This window comes from Ranitomeya variabilis, chromosome 3 (genome assembly GCF_051348905.1).
Source record: "Ranitomeya variabilis isolate aRanVar5 chromosome 3, aRanVar5.hap1, whole genome shotgun sequence".
NCBI lineage: Eukaryota > Metazoa > Chordata > Amphibia > Anura > Dendrobatidae > Ranitomeya > Ranitomeya variabilis.
This window is the reverse complement of record NC_135234.1, coordinates 761,530,157-761,555,377: the sequence shown is the minus strand read 5'-3', so window position 1 is coordinate 761,555,377 and position 25,221 is coordinate 761,530,157. Positions and strand designations below refer to the sequence as shown.

At 47.4% G+C, this 25,221-nt stretch overlaps 1 long non-coding RNA gene across 1 annotated transcript in view; it reads right to left on the bottom strand.

The window, feature by feature from the left end:
* Positions 1 to 18,427: 18,427 nt before the first annotated feature.
* LOC143818605 (uncharacterized) overlaps positions 18,428 to 25,221 on the bottom strand; it is a 126,490-nt gene continuing 119,696 nt past the window's right edge. The window contains exons 2-3 of the long non-coding RNA XR_013224634.1: positions 19,893 to 20,144; positions 18,428 to 18,617 (exon numbers count right to left, since the gene is read on the bottom strand). This is a non-coding gene — a long non-coding RNA (uncharacterized LOC143818605). The remainder of the gene's footprint in view (positions 18,618 to 19,892; positions 20,145 to 25,221) is intronic.

Here is a 25,221-nt window from a genome sequence, read left to right as displayed (position 1 = left end):
GGGGTCTGCTGCGGTGGTGGTGGCGGCGGGGGTGTCTCTGTGTGCATGCTTCGTCCGATGGGACCTCAAGTCCCATCGGGCTATGCCTGCTACAGTGACAGTAAGTGACACATTAGCCAATAATGGGACAGTAGTAGTCCCATCATCCGGCTAATGTGTTGAAGGTAAAAAAAAAAAAAAACACATATACAGTACATACATACAACACACACCATGTGACATGTAACGTGACATCATGCGACAACATGCAACATACGACATACAATAACATGCGACATGCAACATACGACATGCAATGACATGTGACAACATGCAACATGTGACATGCAACATGCGATGGCATGCGACAACATGCGACATGTGACAACATGCAACATGCGGCGACATGCAACATACGACATGCGACAACATGCAACATGTGACATGCACCATGCGACATGCACCATGCAATGACATGTGACAACATGCGACATGCACCATGCAACGACATACACCATGTGACATGCACCATGCAACGACATACACCATGTGACATGCACCATGCGGCGACATGCACCATGCGACAACATGAAACATGCACCATGCGGCAACATGCACCATGCGACATGCACCATGCGCCAACATGCAACGACATGTACCATGCGCCATGCACCATGTGACATGCACCATGCGACATGCAACGACATGTACCATGCGACATGCACCATGCAGCGACATGCAACATATGACATGCAACATGTCATGCGGCATGCAGCATGCAATGTCATGCGATGACATGCGACGACATGCAACATGTGACATGCGGCAACATGCGATGACATGCAGCATGCGACGACATGCACCATGCAATGACATGCAACATGTGACATGCAACATGCCACACACAGTACATACATACAGACATACAGTACATATAACATAGAGTACATACTCACCATCACTTGTCACCTTGATCCCCGAAGCAAGTGTCATCTGTAAAAAATATTAAAATAATAAACAACCAATATACTCCCTGATCCGCAGAAATCCAATTAAAACGAGTGTCCCTCGACGATCTCCCGTGGAGAGCAGGAGCATCAGCAGATGCGACTGCTCTCCAGGGGCTCCAGGAATACAATGATGGAAGATACCCTTCCACAATGTATTCCTCACAATGTATTCCTACGCCCCTGTGAGAAAATAGACCCTAGTCTCACTTTATGCCATTGCTGTTGAGAAATTTTCCCAGGCAGCAATTGCCATAAAGTGAGACTTTGTCCTAAGGTAACCTCTCAGTGATGCACTGCAGGAGCCATTGTCTCCTGTCAGTGTGTCACTGAGGGTCCTATAGAGCAGTGACATCACCCGATGTCACTGTTCTATAGGGGAGATCGTCGTGGGACACTCGTTATTAATTGGACTACGGCGGACAGGTAGTATACGGTTTATTATTTTACGTTTTTTGCAGGCGCTGAAGTATGGTAAGTATGGTTAAATGAAGAATATTAAAATACTTTTTCCTAATGTGTGTGTGTTTTATTAACCCTTTATTAATATTGAATTAGTAATGGATAGGCGTCTTATTGACGCCTCTCAGTTATTAACCCGGCTTAATGTCACCTTACAATAGCAAGGTGACATTAACCCCTTATTACCCCATATCCCACCGCTACACGGGAGTGGGAAGAGAGGGGCTAAGTGCCGGATTTGGCGTATCTTACAGATGCGCCATTTCCGGGGTGGCTGCGGACTGGTATTTGTAGCCGGGGGGGGGGACCAATACCCATGGCCCCTCTCTAGGCTATGAATATCAGCCCGCAGCTGTCAGCGTAGCCTTTCTGGCTATAAAATATAGGGGGACCCCATGTCATTTTTTGGGGGGGTCCCCCTATTTCAATAGCCAGTAAAGGCTACGCAGACAGCTGCGGGCTGATATTCATAGCAGGCTACAAATATTGGCCACCAGATGTCGGCTTTCCCCCTCTGGTGCAGAAAATTGTGCGGGAGCCCACACCATTTTTTTTCTTTTTTAACTGAAACATATTGTTCATTAACCCCTTTCTGCCAGCTGGCGGAATAGTACGTCAGCTGGCAGTATCCCCCACGCTTTGAGGTGGGCTTCGGCGGTGAGCCCACTTCAAAGCCGCAACATGTCAGCTGTTTTTAATACAAAACAAAAATGTACATGATCGCTAAATGGCATAGCAAAAAAAAAAAAATCAAAAGCCAAAATTATGTTTTTTTTGGTCGCCGCGACATTGCATTAAAATGCAATAATGGGCGATCAAAAGAACATATCTGCACAAAAATGGTATCATTAAAAGCGTCAGCTCGGCATGCAAAAAATTAGCCCTCACCCGACACGATATCTCAGAACATATAGACGCTACAGGTATCGGAAAATGGCGCAATTATTTTATTTCTTTTTAGCAAACTTTGGAATTTTTTTTCACCCCTTAAATAAAAAATAACCTAGACGTGTTTGGTGTCTATGAACTCGTAATGACCTGGAGAATCATAATGGCAGCTCAGTTTTAGGCTGTGTGCACACGTTGCAGATTTGGGTGCAGAATTTTCTGCACAAAATCTGCATCTCCTTGCAGAAACCGCCGCTGTGTTTTGGATGCATTTTTTTCACGTTTTTTTCATGTTTTTTGCGCGGTTTTGATGCGGGTTTTTTGTGTGGTTTTGATGCTGTTCTTGGTGTGGTTTTTGGGGTGGTTTTTGCATGCTTTTTGTGCGTTTTTGAAAGCTAAATAAAGATGTATTATTGAACAAAAAAAAAAGATTTGTGATGTCATTATTGTCCAACCCACACTCAATTACACACAGATAGACATATAGATGATAGATGAAATGGATAGACAGAGCTACATATAGATCGATCTATAGATGCATACATCTACCTATTCCTATATCTATCTATAGATATATGTGGATAGGTATATCTATTGATAGATGTATGGATAGTGTAGGGTGCGTGTCCACTGTCAGGATTACATCAGAATTAGCTGCAGATTGGATCCTGCGTACTTGTAGTCCCATCGGATGATTCCTGCACACACACCCCAAAAGACCCCCCGCACAGCCCTGCACATACCTGAACAGTCCCACACACACCCGCAGACCCCGCACACCCGAACAGTCCCGCACAGCGCCGCACACATCCGAACAGCCCGCAGACCCCGCACACACCTGAACAGTCCCGCACAGCGCCGCACACATCCGAACAGCTCGCAGACCCCGCACACACCTGAACAGTCACGCACAGTGCCGCACACATCCGAACAGCCCGCAGACCCCGCACACACCTGAACAGTCCCGCACAGCGCCGCACACATCCGAACAGCCCGCAGACCCCACACACACCTGAACAGTCCCGCACAGCGCCGCACACATCCGAACAGCTCGCAGACCCCGCACACACCTGAACAGACCCACACAGTGCCGCACACATCCGAACAGCCCGCAGACCCCGCACACACCTGAACAGTCCCGCACAGCGCCGCACACATCCGAACAGCTCGCAGACCCCGCACACACCTGAACAGTCCCGCACAGCGCCGCACACATCCGAACAGCCCGCAGACCCCGCACACACCTGAACAGTCCCGCACAGCGCCGCACACATCCGAACAGCCCGCAGACCCCACACACACCTGAACAGTCCCACACAGCGCCACACACATCCGAACAGCCCGCAGACCCCGCCCGCACACACATACACGCACCCAGTCACCGCCCACACACTTCCATCCTCCCGAACTGCAGTGTTTCTCGGAGCCACATCCGCATCTAAACTGCAGATCTTTTTTACATCGGCGGTTTTGCTGCGGATGTGCCCGACTCAATGAAAGTCTATGGGTGCATAAACGCTGCTGTTTGGCACAAAAGAAGTGACATGCTGCGGAAAAAAAAAAGCTGCGTTTCGGTGCGGCCTTTTCCGCAGCATGTGTACAACAAGTCTGCGGCTCCCATAGACTTACAATGGTTGTGCACTACACTGCAGATTTGATGCAATTCTGTGCGGCAAAAAACGCTGCGGATCTGCAATCAAATCCACAACGTGTGCACAGCCTTAGCATTTAGCAAACCTAGCAAGAAAGCCAAGCAAAAAACAAGTGTGGGATTGCACTTTTGCAATTTCATCGCACTTTGACTTTTTTTCACATTTCTGTTACACGACATGGTAAAACCACCGGTGTCGTTCAAAAGTAGAACTTGTCCCGCAAAAGATAAGCCCCCACATGGCCATATTGACGGAAAAATTATGGCCCTGGAAAGAAGGGGAACGATAAACGAAAAAAAGCTCCAGGAGTGAAGGGGTTTAGAAACATGGATATGGACATATATATGGAAATAGACATCTATCTATCTATTATCTATCTATTATCTATCTATCTATCCATGTGTAATGGAGTGTGGCGTGGGTTAGACAGAAATGACATCACAAATCTTTTTGAAGAGAAAGGAGGCAGAGGAGGGAGAGGTTGGGGTGTGTTTTGGAGTGAGTGTGGTAGGTGCAGAGTTACAGGCGAGTGCAATGCATCATGGAACTTGTAGTATCAGAGCACAGTAAGTCAGGAGAAAGGAAGTTGTCGATTAACCCCATGAGAGCTGGATCCAGCACTGAAGATGTGCTGCTACAGCATGATAAAAGGTAATATTGCTAAATAAAGACAGTGGATGTTTTCAGTGGCACATAATAGCAAGATTTATGAAAAAAAAAAGAAAAAAAAAAGTTTATTGTAGTGGACAACTTCTTTAAACTGAGGTACTTCCTGCCTGTCGGAGGGTGTATACTGCGGAGGAGGAGCTATTTTCCTTTTTTGCATAGTGTCAGCCTCCGAGCGACAGCAGCATACACCCATGGTTACCTGTGTCCCCCAATGAAGCGATAAAGAAAATACTTTTCTCCTTCGCCTCATTGGGGGACACAGCCCGTGGGTGTATGCTGCTGCCACTAGGAGGCTGCCACTACGTGATACAAAGAAAGTTCGCTCCTCCTCTGCAGTATATACCCTCCTGCTGGCTCTCAGCTCCTCCCCTGCAGTATACACCCTCCTGCTGGCTCTCAGCTCCTCCCCTACAGTATACACCCTCCTGCTGGCTCTCAGCTCCTCCCCTGCAGTATACTCCCTCCTGCTGGCTCTCAGCTCCTCCCCTGCAGTATACTCCCTCCTGCTGGCTCTCAGCTCCTCCCCTACAGTATACACCCTCCTGCTGGCTCTCAGCTCCTCCCCTGCAGTATACTCCCTCCTGCTGGCTCTCAGCTCCTCCCCTGCAGTATACACCCTCCTGCTGGCTCTCAGCTCCTCCCCTACAGTATACACCCTCCTGCTGGCTCTCAGCTCCTCCCCTGCAGTATACACCTTCCTGCTGGCTCTCAGCTCCTGCCCTGCAGTATATACCCTCCTGCTGGCTCTCAGCTCCTCCCCTGCAGTATACACCCTGCTGCTGGCTCTCAGCTCCTCCCCTGCAGTATACACCCTCCTGCTGGCTCTCAGCTCCTCCCCTGCAGTATACACCCTCCTGCTGGCTCTCAGCTCCTCCCCTGCAGTGTACACCCTCCTGCTGGCTCTCAGCTCCTCCCCTGCAGTATACTCCCTCCTGCTGGCTCTCAGCTCCTCCCCTGCAGTATACACCCTCCTGCTGGCTCTCAGCTCCTCCCCTGCAGTATACACCCTCCTGCTGGCTCTCAGTTCCTCCCCTGCAGTATACTCCCTCCTGCTGGCTCTCAGCTCCTCCCCTGCAGTATACACCCTCCTGCTGGCTCTCAGCTCCTCCCCTGCAGTATACACCCTCCTGCTGGCTCTCAGCTCCTCCCGTACAGTATACACCCTCCTGCTGGCTCTCAGCTCCTGCCCTGCAGTATACACCCTCCTGCTGGCTCTCAGCTCCTCCCTTGCAGTATACACCCTCCTGCTGGCTCTCAGCTCCTGCCCTGCAGTATACACCCTCCTGCTGGCTCTCAGCTCCTCCCCTGCAGTATACACCCTCCTGCTGGCTCTCAGCTCCTCCCCTGCAGTATACACCCTCCTGCTGGCTCTCAGCTCCTCCCCTGCAGTATACTCCCTCCTGCTGGCTCTCAGCTCCTCCCCTACAGTATACACCCTCCTGCTGGCTCTCGGCTCCTCCCCTGCAGTATACACCCTCCTGCTGGCTCTCAGCTCCTCCCCTACAGTATACACCCTCCTGCTGGCTCTCAGCTCCTGCCCTGCAGTATACACCCTCCTGCTGGCTCTCAGCTCCTCCCCTGCAGTATACTCCCTCCTGCTGGCTCTCAGCTCCTCCCCTGCAGTATACTCCCTCCTGCTGGCTCTCAGCTCCTCCCCTGCAGTATACTCCCTCCTGCTGGCTCTCAGCTAACCAGTTCTTGCTTAGTGTCCGTAGGAGGCACAATGACTGGTCTGCTATTCAGACCCAAAACTCTTTATTATTTTATTTTTTACCTTTTACATTTTTGATTTTACAACGAACGAAGGGGTGTCGGATCCTTTCAAGGCTCCGATCTGCCCGAACCATCAACAGACCAGCACGGGGAGTGTCGCCTCTCCGTATCCTCTCCTGCGACGTGCCAAGCATGGGCTGATTCTTAGGGGCGACAGGTCCCTTCAAGGGCACCGATCTCCCCGCACCCTGAACGGACGAGCACATGGAGTGTCGCCTCCACGTACCCTCTTCCCCAGCCAGGCCTATTGCCAGATCCCACCCTAGAGGATTAACCCTTTGTAATTACACACCTCGTGGCATCCGATCAGCCCCCACTGCACCACCACTGTTGAAAGCGGATGGTACAAGGAGGCGGACGGTCCCTCTCCATCTCCCTACTAAAGGGATGATGGATTGAGAGCTTGTCTTTATCACCGCACCGTCCAAACAGCAGTGACATCAGAGGATCTCTGACCTGCTGAAGAGAGCTGTGTACTCTGCCTTCCAGCGGCTTCTTGGGTAAGTGCCGGGACTGGAGCGTCTGGAGGGCTCTGCGCAATCGGCGGAGGCTGATTTTTACAGCGGGGGGTCGCCTTCCTTTTTCCTGCTCAGCGCCGATTGGCACCGAAAATGTAGTCCCTGGTTTCAGGTTTGTGTAGGCCGCAAACCCGGAGCCTCCGCCCACTCTATGCCGCGCTTCTTGGCTCCACCCCCTTATTCAGGCGCTTCTCGTTCAGGACAAGAGCACTCGCAATTCTCGGTGGCCATCTTCATTCTCCTGCCGCTTCTGGACACCAGCGCCACCCGGAAGCGGCTGCTCCATAGGACTCGGCGGTATTCAGCGCCGAAGACATTGCTAATAAAATGTGGACTCGGAGGACTCAGGATCCGGGTAAGGAGATGCCGCTCCCTCCCCCCGCACCACACTACCTCCGGCAGCATAAAGCCATGACCAGACCAGTAGTACCTGGTCTTCAAGGCACATGATCAGTAGTCCCTGGTCTTAGACACTTGTCCAGTATTCCCTGGGCTTAAAAGCTTATGGCCAGTATTCCCTGGTCTTAGGGTATGTGCACACGTCAGGATTTTGTCAGGATTTTGTCAGGATTTTTCATCAGGATTTGTAGCCAAAACCAGGAGTGGAACAATTAGAGGAAAAGTATAATAGAAACATATGCACCGCTTCTGCATTTATCACCCACTCCTGGTTTTGGCTTACAAATACTGATGGAAAATCCTGACCAAATCCTGACCAAATCCTGACAAAATCCTGACAAAATCCTGACGTGTGCACATACCCTTAAAGGGGTTGTCCACTACTTTCAATTAACCCCCCAATGTATCCCCCCGGGGCCCCTGATGAATTGTGTAATTACCTTGCGTTGCCGTTTTCGCCTGTGAGCGGCGCTATGGCAGCGGCTGAGTCTGGGTCACGTGACCCCCAGGCTGCAGCCACCGCTTATTTCCGCCGACGTCACGTCAATTTTCAGACTCTGGAAATTGACGTGACGTCAGTAGCAGGCGTGAGCCAGCCTCACAGTCAGCAGTCACTCATCAAGAGTGACTGGGCTGTGGGCGGGGCTGGTGGCTGCCTGCTGGGGGCGGGCGAGGCTAGGCAGGGAATGATGATTGTTCGGGCGCCGCTGCTGTGCGGTCCCCGGCGCCGCTGCTGTGCGGACCGGCGCCGGTATGTGCTGGGGTCTGCTGGGGGGTGGTGTTTGGTGTGTGTTTGTGTGTGTGTCCCTGTGTGCAGGCATCGTTCCATGGGACTACAAGTCCCATCGGGCTCTGCCTGCTACAGTGACAGTGAGTGACACATTAGCCAATGATGGGACAGTAGTAGTCCCATCATCCGGCTAATGTGTTGAATGTAAAAATAAATAAATAAATACACATATACAGTACATACATACATACAACACACCATGTGACAACATGCACCATGCGATATGCGAAAACATGCAACATACGACATGCACCATGTGACGACATGCACCATGCGACGACATGCACAATGCGACGACATGCACAATGCGACGACATGCAACATGTGACATGCGACATGAAACATGCCACATACAGTACGTACATACATACAACACACACCATGTGACAACATGCACCATGCGATATGCGAAAACATGCAACATACGACATGCACCATGCGACGACATGCGCCATGCGACGACATGCGCCATGCGACGACATGCACCATGCGACGACATGCACCATGCGACGACATGCGCCATCATGCACCATGCGACTACATGCACCATGCGACGACATGCACCATGCGACGACATGCACCATGCGACGACATGCGCCATGCGACGACATGCGCCATGCGATGACATGCGCCATGCATCGACATGCACCATGCGACTACATGCACCATGCGACATGCACCATGCGACGACATGCACCATGCGACGACATGCGCCATGCGATGACATGCGCCATGCGCCGACATGCGCCATGCGACTACATGCACCATGCGACTACATGCACCATGCGACGACATGCACCATGCGACGACATGCAACATGCGACAACATGCAACATGTGACATGCGACATGAAACATGCCACATAAAGTACATACATACATACAACACACACCATGTGACAACATGCACCATGCGATATGCAAAAACATGCAACATACGACATGCACCATGCGACGACATGCGGCATGCACCATGCGACAACATGCGCCATGCGTCGACATGCACCATGCGACGACATGCACCATGCGACGACATGCACCATGCGACGACATGCACCATGCATCGACATGCGACATGCACCATGCGACGACATGCGCCATGCGACGACATGCACCATGCGATGACATGCAACATGTGACATGTGACATGAAACATGCCACATACAGTACGTACATACATACAACATACAACAGACATACAGTACATGTAACATACAGTACATACTTACCATCACTTGTCACTTTGTTCCCCGAAGCCAGTGTCATCTGTAAAAAATATTAAAATAATAAACAAACACTATACTCCCTGATCCGCAGAAATCCAATTAAAACGAGTGTCCCTCGACGATCTCCCGTGGAGAGCAGGAGCATCAGATGATGCAACCACTCTCCAGGGGCTCCAGGAACACAATGAGGGGAGAAAGGTATCCTTCCACAATGTATTCCCCACAATGTATTCCTACACCCCTGTGAGAAAATAGACCCTAGTCTCACTTTATGCCATTGCTGTTGAGAAATTTTCACAGGCAGCAATTGCCATAAAGTGAGATTTGTCCTAAGGTAACCTCTCAGTGATGCACTGCAGGAGCCATTGTCTCCTGTCAGTGTGTCACTGAGGGTCCTATAGAGCAGTGACATCACCCGATGTCACTGTTCTATAGGGGAGATCGTCGTGGGACACTCGTTATTAATTGGACTACGGCAGACAGGTGGTATACGGTTTATTATTTTACGTTTTTTTGCAGGCTCTGAAATATGGTAAGTATGGTTAAATGAAGAATATTAAAATACTTTTTTCCTAATGTGTGTGTGTTTTATTAACCCTTTATTAATATTGGATTAGTAATGGATAGGCGTCTTATTGACGCCTCTCCGTTATTAACCCGGCTTAATGTCACCTTACAATAGCAAGGTGACATTAACCCCTTATTACCCCATATCCCACCGCTACACGGGAGTGGGAAGAGAGGGGCTAAGTGCCGGAATTGGCGCATCTTACAGATGCGCCATTTCCGGGGCAGCTGCGGACTGGTATTTGTAGCCGGGGGGGGACCAATATCCATGGCCCCTCTCTAGGCTATGAATATCGGCCGGCAGCTGTCTGCGTAGCCTTTCTGGCTATAAAATATAGGGGGACCCCACGTCATTTTTTTTTGGGGGGGTCTCCCTATTTTAATAGCCGGTAAAGGCTACAGGCTGATATTCATAGCAGGCTACAAATATTGGCCCCCGGCCGTCGGCTTTCCCCCTCTGGCGCAGAAAATTGCGCTGGAGCACACGCCGTTTTTTTTTTAAAATTACATAAACATATTGTTTATTAACTCCTTTCTGCCAGCTGACGGAATAGTACGTCAGCTGGCAGTATCCACCACTTTGAGGTGGGCTTCGCGGTGAGCCCACTTCAAAGCCGCAATATGTCAGCTGTTTTCAATACAAAAATAAAAAATGTACTTGATCGCTAAACGGCATAGCGAGAGAAAAAAATCAAAAGCCAAAATTATGTTTTTTTGGTCGCCGCGACATTGCATTAAAATGCAATAATGGGCGATCAAAAGAACGTATCTGCACAAAAGTGGTATCATTAAAAACGTCAGCTCGGCGCGCAAAAAATTAGCCCTCACCCGACATGATATCTCAGAAAATATAGACGCTACAGGTATCAGAAAATGGCACAATTATTTTATTTCTTTTTAGCAAAGTTTTGAAATTTTTTTTACCACTTAGATAAAAAATAACCTAGACATGTTTGGTGTCTATGAACTCGTAATGACCTGGAGAATCATAATGGCAGGCCAGTTTTATGCTGTATGCACACGTTGCAGATTTGGGTGCAGAATTGTCTGCACCAAATCTGCATCTCCTTGCAGAAAACGCAGCTGCGTTTTGGATGCATTTTTTTCACTTTTTTTCATGTTTTTTTGCGCTGTTTTGATGCGGGTTTTTTGTGTGGTTTTGATGCTGTTCTTGGTGCGGTTTTTGGTGTGGTTTTTGCGCGGTTTTGATTCAGTTTTTGCTGCAGTATTTGGTGCGTTTTTTTGCGTGGTTTTGATTCAGGTTTTGATGCTTTTTTATGCAGTTTTTGGTGAAGATTTGATGCAGTATTTGGTGCGGTTTTGATGCAGTTTTTGGTGCGGTTATGATGCAGTTTTTGGTGCAGTTTTTGCGCGCTTTTGATGCATTTTTTAATTTTTTGGGTGAGGTTTTTGCGTGTTTTTTGTGCGTTTTTGTGTGCGTTTTTGAAAGCTAAAGATGTATTATTGAACATTATTGAGTGATGTCATTTCTGTCCAACCTCCTCTTTTACATTTGTCCAACCCACACTCAATTACACACAGATAGATAGACATATAGATGATAGCTTAAATGGATAGACAGAGCTACATATAGATAGATCTATAGATGCATACATCTATCTATTCCTATATCTATATATAGATATATGTGGATAGATATATCTATTGATAGATGTATGGATAGTGTAGGGTGCGTGTCCACTGTCAGGATTACATCAGAATTAGCTGCAGATTGGATGCTGCGTACTTGTAGTCCCATTGGATGATCCCCGCACACACCCGAACAGTCCCACACACACCCGAATAGTCCCCCACAGCGTCACACACACCCGAACAGTCCCACACACACCCGAACAGTCCCCCACAGCGTCACACACATCCAAACAGTTCCCCACAAACATCCGAACAGCCCGCAGACCCCGCACACACCTGAACAGTCCCGCACAGCGCCACACACATCCGAACAGCCCGCAAACCCAGCACACACATACACGCACACTGTCACTGCCCACATTCCGCCCACCAGGGCCGGACTGGCCATCGGGCACTTCTGGCAAATGCCAGAAGGGCCGGTGCCAGTCGCGGGCCGCTCGATCCGCCTCCCCCTGCCGCCGCCGAGTCACCCCCCTGCCGTCGCATTCAACTCGCCGGTACAGTTGAATGCAATGATGGAGGAGAGAGCGTCTACAGACGCTTCCTCTCCCATCATTCCCCGCTCTGCCTCTGACACTGCGGGTGCGCGATGACGTCATATCATCGCGCACCTGCTGTATCCCGGGCAGACTGCAGCCGCCGAGACAGGAGCAGGAAGCAACGCGGGCAAGAGGAAAGGTGAGGAGTGTTTTTTTTTTTTACTGGACTGTGGGGACATTCTCGGGGGGGGGGGGGGTGGAGGAGGAGAGATGCGGGCTGTGCTGTATATACCACTGTGCGGGCTGTGCTGTATATACTACTGTGCGGGCTGTGCTGTATATACTACTGTGTTGGCTGTGCTGTATATACTACTGTGTGGGCTGTGTTATCTACTATGCGGGCTGTGCTATATACTGTGTGGGCTTTGCTATATACTATGGGGAGTATATTATCTTCTATGGGGAGGCCATGTTATGTACTATGTGGCTGTGGTATATACTATTGTGGGGGTATATTATATTCTATGGGGGAGGTTGGGTTATATACCATGGGGGAGGTTGTGTTATATACTATGGGGGGCTGCATTATATTCTATGGGGGGCTACATTATATATTATGGGGAGGTGGGCTTTCTATGGGGTTACATTATACTCTGTGGGGTGGCTGCATTATACTCTGTGGGGTGGCTGCATTATACTGTAGGGTGGCTGCATTATACTGTGGGGTGGTTGCATTATACTGTGGGGTGGCTGCATTATACTCTGTGGTTGCCGCATTATATTCTGTAGGGTGGTGGCTACATTATACTATATGTGGGCTGCATTATACTGTATCGAGGACTATGGGGAATACGTTAAACTATATGAAGGACTATGGGGTGCATTATACTATGGGATGTGAATTGTACTACATGGATGACTATGGCGGTGCATTATACTATATGGAGCACTATGAGGAGTGTATTATGCTATATGGAGGACTATGAGGAGTGTATTATACTATGTGGAGGACTGAGCAGTGTATTTTAATATATGGAGGACTATAGGGAGTGTATTATACTATATGGAGGACTGTGGAGCACATTATAATATATGGAGGACTATGGGGTGTATTTTACTAAACAAGTAAAATGATGCATATTCAGATTGTTTTTGCCGGAACAAAAATCCTTGTTCTCAGCAGCACATCGCCGGTGTAAACTGTAGATGTGCTGCTGAACACATGATACTGTATGGGGATCGGTTAGTGATCTGTTAGTGATCGTTCTGTCCCATCATTCTTTCTCAGACGGTGGAAAGAGGCCGGGAAACAAGCGTTGAACAACTTCAGTATTGTCGATCAAACTCATTTAGCGTCCTGAGATCAGCGCATGTAAATACAACCGAAATGCTTTTGTGTGATGTGCAATATGTTAGCATTTTGGGCCCCATTTTTAACTTTGCCTAGGGCCCCACTTTGCCTAAAACCGGCCCTGCCTACAAGCGTACAAAGATATTATACAGTCACCATGTGACAAGTGGGCCTGTGTAACTTCAAATGCCAGGGCTTAATTTTAGTCCCAGTCCGGCCCTGCCGCCCACACACTTCCCTCCTCCCGAGCAGCAGCGTTTCTCGGACCCACATCCGCATCTAAACTGCAGATCTTTTTTACATCGGCGGTTTTGCAGCGGATGTGCCCGACTCCATAAAAGTCTATGGGTGCAGAAACGCTGCAGTTGCGCACAAAAGAAGCGACATGCTGCAGAGAAAAAAAAAGCTGCGTTTCGGTGCGGCCTTTTCCGCAGCATGTGTACAACAAGTCTGCGGCTCCCATAGACTTACATTGGTTGTTGTGCACTAAACTGCGGATTTGATGCAATTCTGTGCTGCAAAAAACCCTGCGGATCTGCAATCAAATCCGCAACGTGTGCACACAGCCTTAGCATTTAGGGAACCTAGCAAGAAAGCCAAGCAAAAAACTAATGTGGGATTGCACTTTTTTTGCAATTTCATTGCACTTTGCCTTTTTTTGCACATTTTCTGTTACACGACATGCTAAAACCAATGATGTCGTTCAAAAGTAGAACTTGTCCTGCAAAAAATAAGCCCTCACATGGCCATATTGACGGAAAAATTATGGCTCTGGATAGAAGGGGAGCGATAAACGAAAACAAAAAAGCTCCAGGGGTGAAGGAGTTTAGAAACATGGATATGGACATATCTATGGAAATAGACATAGATATATAGATATATCTGTATCTATCTATCTATCTATCTATCTATCTATCTATCTATCTATCTATCTATCCATCTGTCTATCTATCTATCTATCTATCTATCTATCTATCTATCTATCTATTTATTATCTATCTATCCATCTGTCTATCTATCTATCTATCTATCTATCTATCTATCTATCTATCTATCTATCTATCTATCCATCCGTCTATCTATCTATCTATCTATCTATCTATCTATCTATCTATCTATCTATCTATCTATCTGTGTGTAATGGAGTGTGGGTTGGACAGATGTAAAACAGGAGGTTGGACAGAAATGACATCACAAATCTTTTTGAAGCTAGAGGGGGGAGAGGAGGGAGGGGTTGGGGTGTGTTTTGGAGGGGGTGCGGTAGATTCGTGCTTAGTAGCAGTGCAATGCATCATGGAACTTGTAGTATTAGAGCACAATAACTCAGGAGAAAGGAAGTTGTCGATTAACCCCATGAGAGCTGGATCCAGCACTGAAAATGTGCTGCTACAGTATGATAAAAGGTAATATTGCTAAAATAAAGACAGTGGATGTTTTCAGTGGCACATAATAGTAAGATTTATGGAAAAAAAAAAAAAAAAGTTTATTGTAGTGGACAACTTCTTTAAAGGTACATGACCAGTCCCTGGTATTACAGGCACCTGACCGGGTATTCTCTGGTCTTAAAAGCTTATGACCGGTATTCCCTCGTCTTAAAGACACGTGACCAGCATTCCCTGGTCTTAAAGGTACATGACCAGTAGTCCCTGGTATTAAAGGCACATGACCAGTATTCCCTGGTCTTAAAGGCTTATGGCTTATGACCAGTAGTCCCTAGTATTAAAGGCACATGACCAGTATTCCCTGACCAGTCCGAAGCCGGTCACACCAAATGAGTTCAGGAGTCTCCCGCCGCCGGCGACCTCCAGCTTTCCCAGAATACCTAGTTCCCCTGATTGGACTTCGTCTCTGCTGCAATCCATGGCTTCTCTGACCAACAGATTGAAGCCCTCTGTTAACCCTCTGTGGTTCAGAGTGCTCGCTGGACCAATATAGATGGATCCTCTTATACACGGGAGCCGTCGGCTAGCAGGGGCCGCAAGTATTTTACAAACGTACAGGCATCTAGAAACGTACAGGCGTCTAGAAAATGGGAGCTTCATTTCTTGATCTCCCTCACCAATGATTTGCTGAGAACAAGCCTCTGCATATGGACTAGATGTTGACTTGGATCTGGACTCGCCAGAGCTTCAGTACTCGATGGATTAGCCTATTTAGGCCATCAACCAATCTCAGTAGATTAACGAGGTCTCCTGTTCTGCTCTAGATCACGCAGTGTCCCTCAGAACGGAGACTAAACCCCCTAGTAGTGCATTTGCAATTCACTCGGACAGCGAGTGTCCGGATAAGCGATTCACTGGCGAGCACCACAGCTGCCCAGTGGAAAGCGCTGGTGCTTCGCAGCATGGGAGGCCAGGGTTCTAGCCCCACCATGAGAAATTGCAAATGGATTTGCTCTAGAAACAGAAGCCTCTTCAAGCGCGGTATCCTTTTTCAGCAATATGCAATCATGTTGAGTGCCTCTCCATGTATACCCTCCAACATAGGATGCCATTCCTGGTCTGATTTTTAAGGGTGACGGGTCCTTTAAAGGACTCCAATCTCCCCACACCATTAACAGACAAGCACATGGAGTGTCGCCTCCATTTATCCTCTTCTTCAGCTAGGCCTAAGGCCAGACAACCAGCCCTGGCCACCCAGGGAACTTAACTCTGTGGATGTACAGAGGCACCCCACTTTTGGCGTCCGAGCATCCCTCCTCTGCACCGCCACTATTTAGGGGATGATGCAAGATTGGTGGAAGATCCCTCTCCACTTCCTTTTAACTCTGCACCATCCAAAGATGGCAGCAATAGCAAGAGATGGTTTTTCCTCACCTACTGGATGCAGCCGCGCATTTTCCTCTGCGGCCTTCCTCTGGATCAACATGTTAGGGCATGTTAGGTTAGGCTATGGGTTGAACTAGATGGACTTAAAGTCTTCCTTCAACCTTAATAACTATGTTACTATTTTGCCACCTGGTAGCTTATCCGGGTAGAGCCTCCGGTGGTATAACTACTTTGATTTACAACAGTAACCTTTCCCCGGTGACAGTACAGCTGGCCATTCAATTCTCTTCAGCGGGAGACTATGTAGTTCACGCCTCTTTGGATGCGGCTAGTTGTGCGGCGCTGTCAGCAGCAAATACCATTCAATACAGAAGAGCATTATGACTCCGAGAACAGAAGCGTACCCCGCATTCAAAATGCCTCTGACATCACTCTTACCAGAGTGGTCGGTTTTTCTGTGAGAGGTTGGGAGCGTTCCCCACACAGGAACAAAAGATCGCAGGTGTCATATAGACCCAACCTGCGGTGGAAGGGTTGTACAGGACAGCCTAGATCTAAGGGATCTTGTTTCCAAAAAGGGGATGAAAAGTAAGACCGATCCTGGACCTCAAACTTCTAATAAGCTTGACAAGGTCCTCCTTCAGTTGGAGTTCCTCCACTCGCCCATTACTTCCTTGGAAAAAGGTGAAGTTTCTGGCATCCATCAACATTCGGGATGCTTACCTTCTCATTCCTATTTTTCCCCTCTTCAAAAGTCCCTGCGCTTCTCCCTTCGCGGACAGCATTTTCAGGTCACAACCTTGCTCTTCAGCCTTGCTACCGCACCCAAAGTGTTCGCAAGGGTCATGGCGGCTGTCATGTCCCTCTTACACTAAGAGCATGGTCGTACTGCCCTACCTGATTTACTTTCTAGCCGTTCTTCCAGGACTGCGCTGAGTCCCTTTATATCCCTTGCAATACCCTTTCTCATCTGGGCTGGCAGCTAAACTTAGACAAGTCTTCCTCATTTCCAACCCAGCAGATATCCTTTATGAGCTCCTTCCTCATCCAGGGAAGATACTTTTTCCTGGTTCAATGGTTATTAGTGACTACCGATGCCAGTCTTCTGGACTGGGGAGCGTCACCTCACTGCTCACGGCCACCGGTCATCTCAGGAATCCAGTCTCCCGATCATTGTTCTGAGGATCCAAACGGTATGGCTAGTCCTACAGCAGGTCCACTGCCTTCTGGCGGGTCACCCCATCCAAATTCAATCAGATAATGCCATACGTCAATCATCTAACAGTACCCGCGGTCAGGCGCCATGGCCGAGGTACCTCACATTCTCTGATGGGCCGAGATCTATCATTCGGCAATCTCGGCAGTACACATCTCAGGAGTAGAACTCTGGGCGGCAGACTTCTTCTGCCGTCAGGGTCTCACCTCAATTGAGTGGGAACTTCACCAGAAGTCTTCCATCAGATCTGCCTTCACTGGAGTACCCCAGATGTAGATCGGATGACGTCCAGACTGAATGCCAATGTACTCGAGTTTATGGTTCGGTCTCGAGATCCAAAAGCCATAGCAATGCATGCTCTGGTTCTTCCATGGTACCAGTTCTCCACATTGATATTATTGTGAACACTTTCGCCTTTCAATTAATTATTCTAATCCACAGACTCAAAAGCTGCAGATCATGAATGCGGAGTCTGGGGGTTTTCTTAGAATCTCCTGCACCAAATAGTAAATTGTGTGATACGTGATGATAGAATTTATACCAAAAACACAGATTAATCTGGTCAGCCATATTGGATGGCTAGTATTTTGAACACTACTGTACGTCAGGGTCAGACAGGAGTGCACATGACTGCAGGGATCAGACTACAGTGGGTTTATTTGTTTTCTGGGTCCATGGAAATATAGAAGTCTGAATGGCAACTGTAAACCAGAAACGGTAGAAGATTTTTCATCAAGACCTGTGGAAAAAAATTAACTGTGAGGGCTGACTTTCTTTAATTTTCCGTGCAGCGGCCGGTCATCCAGGAGGCAAGAGTGAGAAGAGACTGACAACTATTTGCTCCTGTGGGAACAGAGTTGTCATGGACGTTGCAGCCACAAGTTGCTACATTGTAGATCCCATATTGTAGCAGGGACTGCAGAGCGCACAGGGGCACACGGTGCAGGTGAGGGGTCTCCATTATTGCAGCCGAGCCCCCACATATAGCAGATCTCACACATTATAATCACCGCACACAAGAAATGCTTTGCTGCTGTTTATTACAGATGGGTTATTCCCGCTGCTCATCTACAGTACAATTGGAGGTCCCACGTGAAGATCATATAATCCAGCGGGTCCAGATTTCTTGTGCAGGTCTTCTTCACCAGAGTTCATGAGCGATAATTATTGTCAGCAGCAGGTTCAGCGCACTCAGTAGTAGTATCAGAAACGTTGTCTCCTCTGCAAAAAATAAGACAAAGTCCGGTGAGAGATGTAGCAGAGCTGGATATGTGATAAGGCCATAGGTTTCCCTGCAGTCCTATGTAAAAGTGACCCATGGTGACTAGTGTTGAGCATTCCGATACCGCAGGTATCGGCCGATATTTGCGGTATCGGAATTCCGATACCGAGTTCCGATATTTTTGCGATATCGGGAATCGGTATCGGGATCCATATTCAAGTGTAAAATAAAGAATTAAAATAAAAAATATGGATATACTCACCCCTCCGGCGGCCCCTGGACCTTACCGATGTAACCGGCAGCCTCCGTTCCTAAGAATGAGGGCGTGAAGGACCTTCGATGACGTCGCGGCTTGTGATTGGTCGCGTGAGCGGTCACATGAGCGGTCACGCGACCAATCACAAGCCGCGACGTCATCGAAGGTCCTTCACGCGCTCATTCTTAGGAACGGAGGCTACTGGTTACATCGGTAAGGTCCAGGGGCCGCCGGAGGGGTGAGTATATCCATATTTTTTATTTTAATTCTTTATTTTTTACATGAATATGGATCCCAGGGCCTGAAGGAGAGTTTCCTCTCTTTCAGACCCTGGGAACCATCCAGGATACCTTCCGATACTTGTGTCCCATTGACTTGCATTGGTATCGGGTATCGGTATCGGCGATATCCGATATTTTTCAGATATCGGCCGATACCATCCAATACCGATACCTTTGAGTATCGGAAGGTATCGCTCAACACTAATGGTGACGTGATAATGACTATTGCCTGATCCATTGAGAATAGTTATAGTGGAGAGGCAGCCATGTAAGACAAGTATACAACTGGGTCAGGGGGGCTTCACATGTCTATAGGGTTAGGGGTCTTACATGACACATGATTCCAGAAAAAGATTCCTAACAAGTGACACAGTGTATCCGGAATATGGAGCACGTTCTCTATACTTCTCCACTACTGAACACAAGGGGGAGACACTTTTCCTTGCGGTGAGAAAACCCAGCACTTGTCTTATAGGACTCAATCAGCGGAGCCATTTAGGTCTGTGAGGAGGGAGATTTTCACCATTTAGGTCAGGGATTATGGCCAACACTGCTAGAAATGGCGCTAATGTGGGCGACTCCTATAATATTGGGGGAAGAGATGTGAAATAGCACTACAGTCTCCTCACACGGTTCAGGTTCTGTCCCTCAGATTGACTTGGAGCCTCCATGAGATTTATCAGAACCTTTGTTCTCAGGTCATTCTGTCTGGAGATAAGCGGCCAGCAGTTGGTTACCTCTCTGGTGTTCTCTGTTTCCTCGCCTCCTCCTGGTTGGAGATCGTCCCCTGCGTTTATGTCCATGTCTTCTCCGCCTGCGGCCCATTCTAGCGATGGTAGTGGCCAACACAAAAGAGCGGGGAGAAATGACTGATGGGGCCTCGCCGCTGACTGGTTCTAGGGGTCTGTGACATCATCGCATGACATCATCAGTGTTCTAAATTCCATCATTATTTATGCAATGATACATAACCAATCTGGAATGCTCATCTGTGAATATACAGAAGTGTGCAAAAGTATTAGGCAGGTGTTGAAAAATGTTATAGTAGAAAGAATTTGGGCTCAAAACATCTAGTTAGTAGGAATGCAATAATAATAATAATAATAATTATCACAATAATAGAAACTCGTCCCTGTAACAAGGATTTTATAGAAAAGAGCTAATTTAATGTCGTTTACCCCCTTAGTGACAGAGCCAATTTGGTACTTAATGACCGAGCCAATTTTTACAATTCTGACCAGTGTCACTTTATGAGGTTATAACTCTGGAACGCTTTATCGGATCCCGCTGATTCTGAGACTGTTTTTTCGTGACATGTTGTACTTCAAGTTAGTGGTAACATTTCTTCGATATTACTTGCGATTATTTATGAAAAAAATGGAAATATGGCGAAAATTTTTAAAATTTTGCAATTTTCAAACTTTGTATTTTTATGCCCTTAAATCAGAGAGATATGTCACAAAAAATAGTTAATAAATAACATTTCTCACATGTCTACTTTACATCAGCACAATTTTGGAAACAATTTTTTTTTTTGTTAGGGAGTTATAAGGGTTAAAAGTTGACCAGCAATTTCTCATTTTTACAACACCATGTTTTTTTTAGGGACCACATCACCTTTGAAGTGATTTTGAGGGGTCTATATGATAGAAAATAACCAAGTGTGACACCATTCTAAAAACTGCACCCCTCAAGCTGCTCAAAACCACATTCAAGAAGTTTATTAACCCTTTACGTACTTCACAGGAACTAAAACAATGTGGAAGAAAAAAATTAACATTTTACTTTTTTTTGCAAACATTTTACTTCAGAACCATTTTTTTTAATTTTCACAAGTGTAAAAACAGAAATTTAACCACAAATTTTGTTGTGCAATTTTTCCTGAGTACGCCGATACCCCATATGTGGAGGTAAACCACTGTTTGGGCGCACCGCAGAGCTTGGAAGTGAAGGAGCACCGTTTGACTGTTTCAATGCAGAATTGGCTGGAATTGAGATCGGACGCCATGTCGCGTTTGGAGAGCCCCTGATGTGCCTAAACAGTGGAAACCCCCCACAAGTGACACCATTTTGGAAACTAGACCCCCCAAGGAACTTATCTAGATGTGTGGTGAGCACTTTGAACCCCCAAGTGCTTCACAGAAGTTTATAACGTAGAGCCGTGAAAATAAAAAATCGCATTTGTTTTCACAAAAATGATTTTTTCGCCCACAAATTCTTATTTTCACAAGGGTAACAGGAGAAATTAGACCACAAAAGTTGTTGTGCAATTTCTCCTGAGTACGTCGATACCCCATATGTGGAGGTAAACCACTGTTTGGGCGCACCGCAGAGCTTGGAAGTGAAGGAGCACCGTTTGACTTTTTCAATGCAGAATTGGCTGGAATTGAGATCGGATGCCATGTCGCGTTTGGAGAGTCCCTGATGTGCCTAAACAGTGGAAACCCCCCACAAGTGATACCATTTTGGAAACTAGACCCCCCAAGGAACTTATCTAGATGTGTGGTGAGCACTTTGAACCCCCAAGTGCTTCACAGAAGTTTATAACGTAGAGCCGTGAAAATAAAAAATCTCATTTTTTCTACAAAAATGATCTTTTTGCCCCCAAATTTTTATTTTCACAAGGGTAACAGGAGAAATTAGACCACAAAAGTTGTTGTGCAATTTCTCCTGAGTACGTCGATACCCCATATATGGGGGTAAACCACTGTTTGGGCGCACCGCAGAGCTTGGAAGAGAAGGAGTGTCGTTTTACTTTTTCAATGTAGAATTGGCTGGAATTGAGATCGGACGCCATGTCACGTTTGGAGAGCCGCTGATGTGCCTAAACAGTAGAGACCCCCACATATGACACCATTTTGGAAACTAGACCCCTTAAGGAACTTATCTAGATGTGTGGTGAGCACTTTAAACCCCCAGGTGCTTCACAGAAGTTTATAACGTAGAGCCGTGAAAATAAAAAAATCGCATTTTTTCTACAAAAATGATCTTTTTGCCTCCAAATTTTTATTTTACCAAGGGTAACAGGAGAAAATGGACCCCAGAAGCTGTTGTACAATTTGTCTTGAGTACGCCGACACCCCATATGTGGGGGTAAACCACTGTTTGGGCGCATGGCTGAGCTCGGAAGCAAAGGAGCGCCATTTGACTTTTCAATGCAAAATTGACTGGAATTGAGATCGGACGCCATGTCGCGTTTGGAGAGCCCCTGATGTGCCTAAACAGCAGAAACCCCCCAAAAGTGACCCCATTTTGGAAACTAGACCCCCCATGGAACTTATCTAGATGTGTAGTGAGAACTTTGAATGCCCAAGTGCATCACAGAAGTTTATAATGCAGAGTCGTGAAAATAAAAAATATATATTTTTTAACAATAAAGATTTTTTAGCCCCCAAGTTTTTATTTTCACAAGGGTAACAAGAGAAATTGGACCCCAAAAGTTGTTGTCCAATTTGTCCTGAGTATGCTAGTACCCCATATGTGGGGGTAAACCACTGTTTGGGCGCATGGCAGAGCTCGGAAGGGAAGGAGTGCCATTTTGGAATGCAGACTTTGATAGAATTGTCTGCGGGCGTTATGTTGCCTTTGCAGACCCCTAATGTACCTAAACAGTAGAAACCCCCAACAAGTGACCCAATTTTGGAAAATAGACCCCCCAAGGAACTTATCTAGATATGTGGTGAGAACTTTGAATGCCCAAGTGCTTCACAGAAGTTTATAATGCAGAGTAGTGAAAATAAAAAATATTTTTTTTCCCACAAAAAAGATTTTTTTAGCCCCCAAATTTTTATTTTCACAAGGGTAACAAGAGAAATTGGACCCCAAAAGTTGTTGTCCAATTTGTCCTGAGTATGCTGGTACCCCATATGTGGGGGTAAACCACTGTTTGGGCGCACGGCAGAGCTCGGAAGGGAAGGAGCGCCATTTTGCAATGCAGACTTTGATAGAATTGTCTGCGGGCGTTATGTTGCGTTTGCAGACCCCTAATGTACCTAAACAGTAGAAACCCCCACAAGTGACCAAATTTTGGAAACTAGACCCCCTAAGGAACTTATCTAGATATGTGGTGAGAACTTTGAAAGCTCAAGTGCTTCACAGAAATTTATAATGCAGAGTAGTGAAAATAAAAAAATATATTTTTTTCCAACAAAAAAGATTTTTAGCCCCCAAGTTTTTATTTTCACAAGGGTAACAGGAGAAATTGGACCCCAAAAGTTGTTGTCCAATTTATCCCGAGTACGCTGATGCCCCATATGTGGGGGTAAACCACTGTTTGGGCGCACGGCAGAGCTCAGAAGGGAGGGAGTACCATTTGACTTTTTTAGCGCAAAATTGGCTGTCGTGTTTGGAGACCCCCTGATGTACCTAAACAGTGGAAACCCCCCAATTCTAACTCCAACCCTAACCCCAACACAGCCCTAACCCTAATCTCAACCCGATCCATAATCCTAATCACAACCCTAACGATAATCACAACCCTAACCCCAAAACAGCCCTAATCTCAACCCTAACCATAACCCTAATCAAAACCCTAAATCCAACACACCCCTAACCCTAATCCCAACCCTAACCCTAATCCCAACCCTAATCCCAAACGTAACACTAATCCCAACCCTAATCCAAACCCTAACCCTAATCCCAACTCTAACCCTAACTTTAGCCCCAACCCTAACTTTAGCCCCAACCCTAACCATAACTTTAGCCCCCGTCGTCACAAAAAAAGTTCAATGTAACCTTTTTTTTGTACGTCGCGTCCGCCATTTCCGCGGATGCGTGGCCGTAACTCTGCCCCCTCCTCCCCAGGACATAGACTGGGCAGCGGATGCGTTGAAAAACTGCATCCGCTGCCCACGTTGTGCACAATTTTCACAACGTGCGTCGGTACATCGGGCCGACGCATTGCGACTGCCCCGTACCGACGCAAGTGTGAAAGAAGCCTTAGGCTACTTTCAGACATAGCGCATTTTTGAGCGCTATTTTGCGGGCGCTTTTCAAAAATGCGCAATGTCATTTTCGTCTGCCGGCAAAGTGAATGAGAAATTCACTTTGCCGTTCAGACACACCGCAAAAAAACGCGGCGCTTTTGTCTGCAAACACGCCGGCGTAAAAAGAATTGACATGTCAATTCTTTACGCAGCGGCGTGTCTGCGTATCCCCCTAGGGCCCCATATTACCTTCCACACACAGCGCCTTTGTCCTGGGTGTCGGCGTCTTTGTACGGAGGGGTTGACACCCAGGACTGGACGTGACGTCGGACAGGAAGAGGGAAGCCCCCGCCCCCCACTGAAGCAGCATGGAGTCCTTCTGTGTGTGTGTGTGTGCGTGTGTGTGCGTGTGTGTGCGTGTGTGTGTCCCCATGCGACGCTAGTGCCACCATTGTGCTAAGTCGCCGTATGGGACTACTACTCCCATCCGGTATTAGGATGGGAGAGTTGTCCCTGTGTCCGGCGACTTAGCACAATTGTAAAGTTACACAAAACACCTACACACAATACACATACATGACACACAGTACATACAACATATAACACAGAGTATATACTCACCAACAGCACACTTGTAGGCGAAGCCCTCGATCCTCCAGGAAAAAATCCAAAAATAATAAACCAAATTCATACTCCCTGTCCGCAGAATCCATAAAACGAGTGTCCCACGCCGATCGGCTGCTCTCCGGCGATACACTGCCAGGAGCGAAGCTCCTAGCAGTGTATCGCGTACTGTTCCGGAGTTCAATGACTCCGGCGTCTCGGTTAACAGCAGTACAGCTGCGTTGAACTTTCCCACGCAGCACTGCCGTTAAGCGAGAGTGCCGGGGTCAATGACCGCCGGTAAACTCGCTCGCGCATGCGCAGTGACACACCGACAGGAACTATGGCTCCTGTCAGTGTGTTGCTGCAGCCGTGGAGAGCAGACATATCTCTGGATGTGTCTGTTCTCCATGGAAAATCTTGATACGTGGCACTTAAATATGTGGCAATTAAATACGTGACACGTGGCACTTATACGTGATACGTGTCACTTAAATACGTGGCACTGAAATACGTGATACGTGGCACTTTGATACGT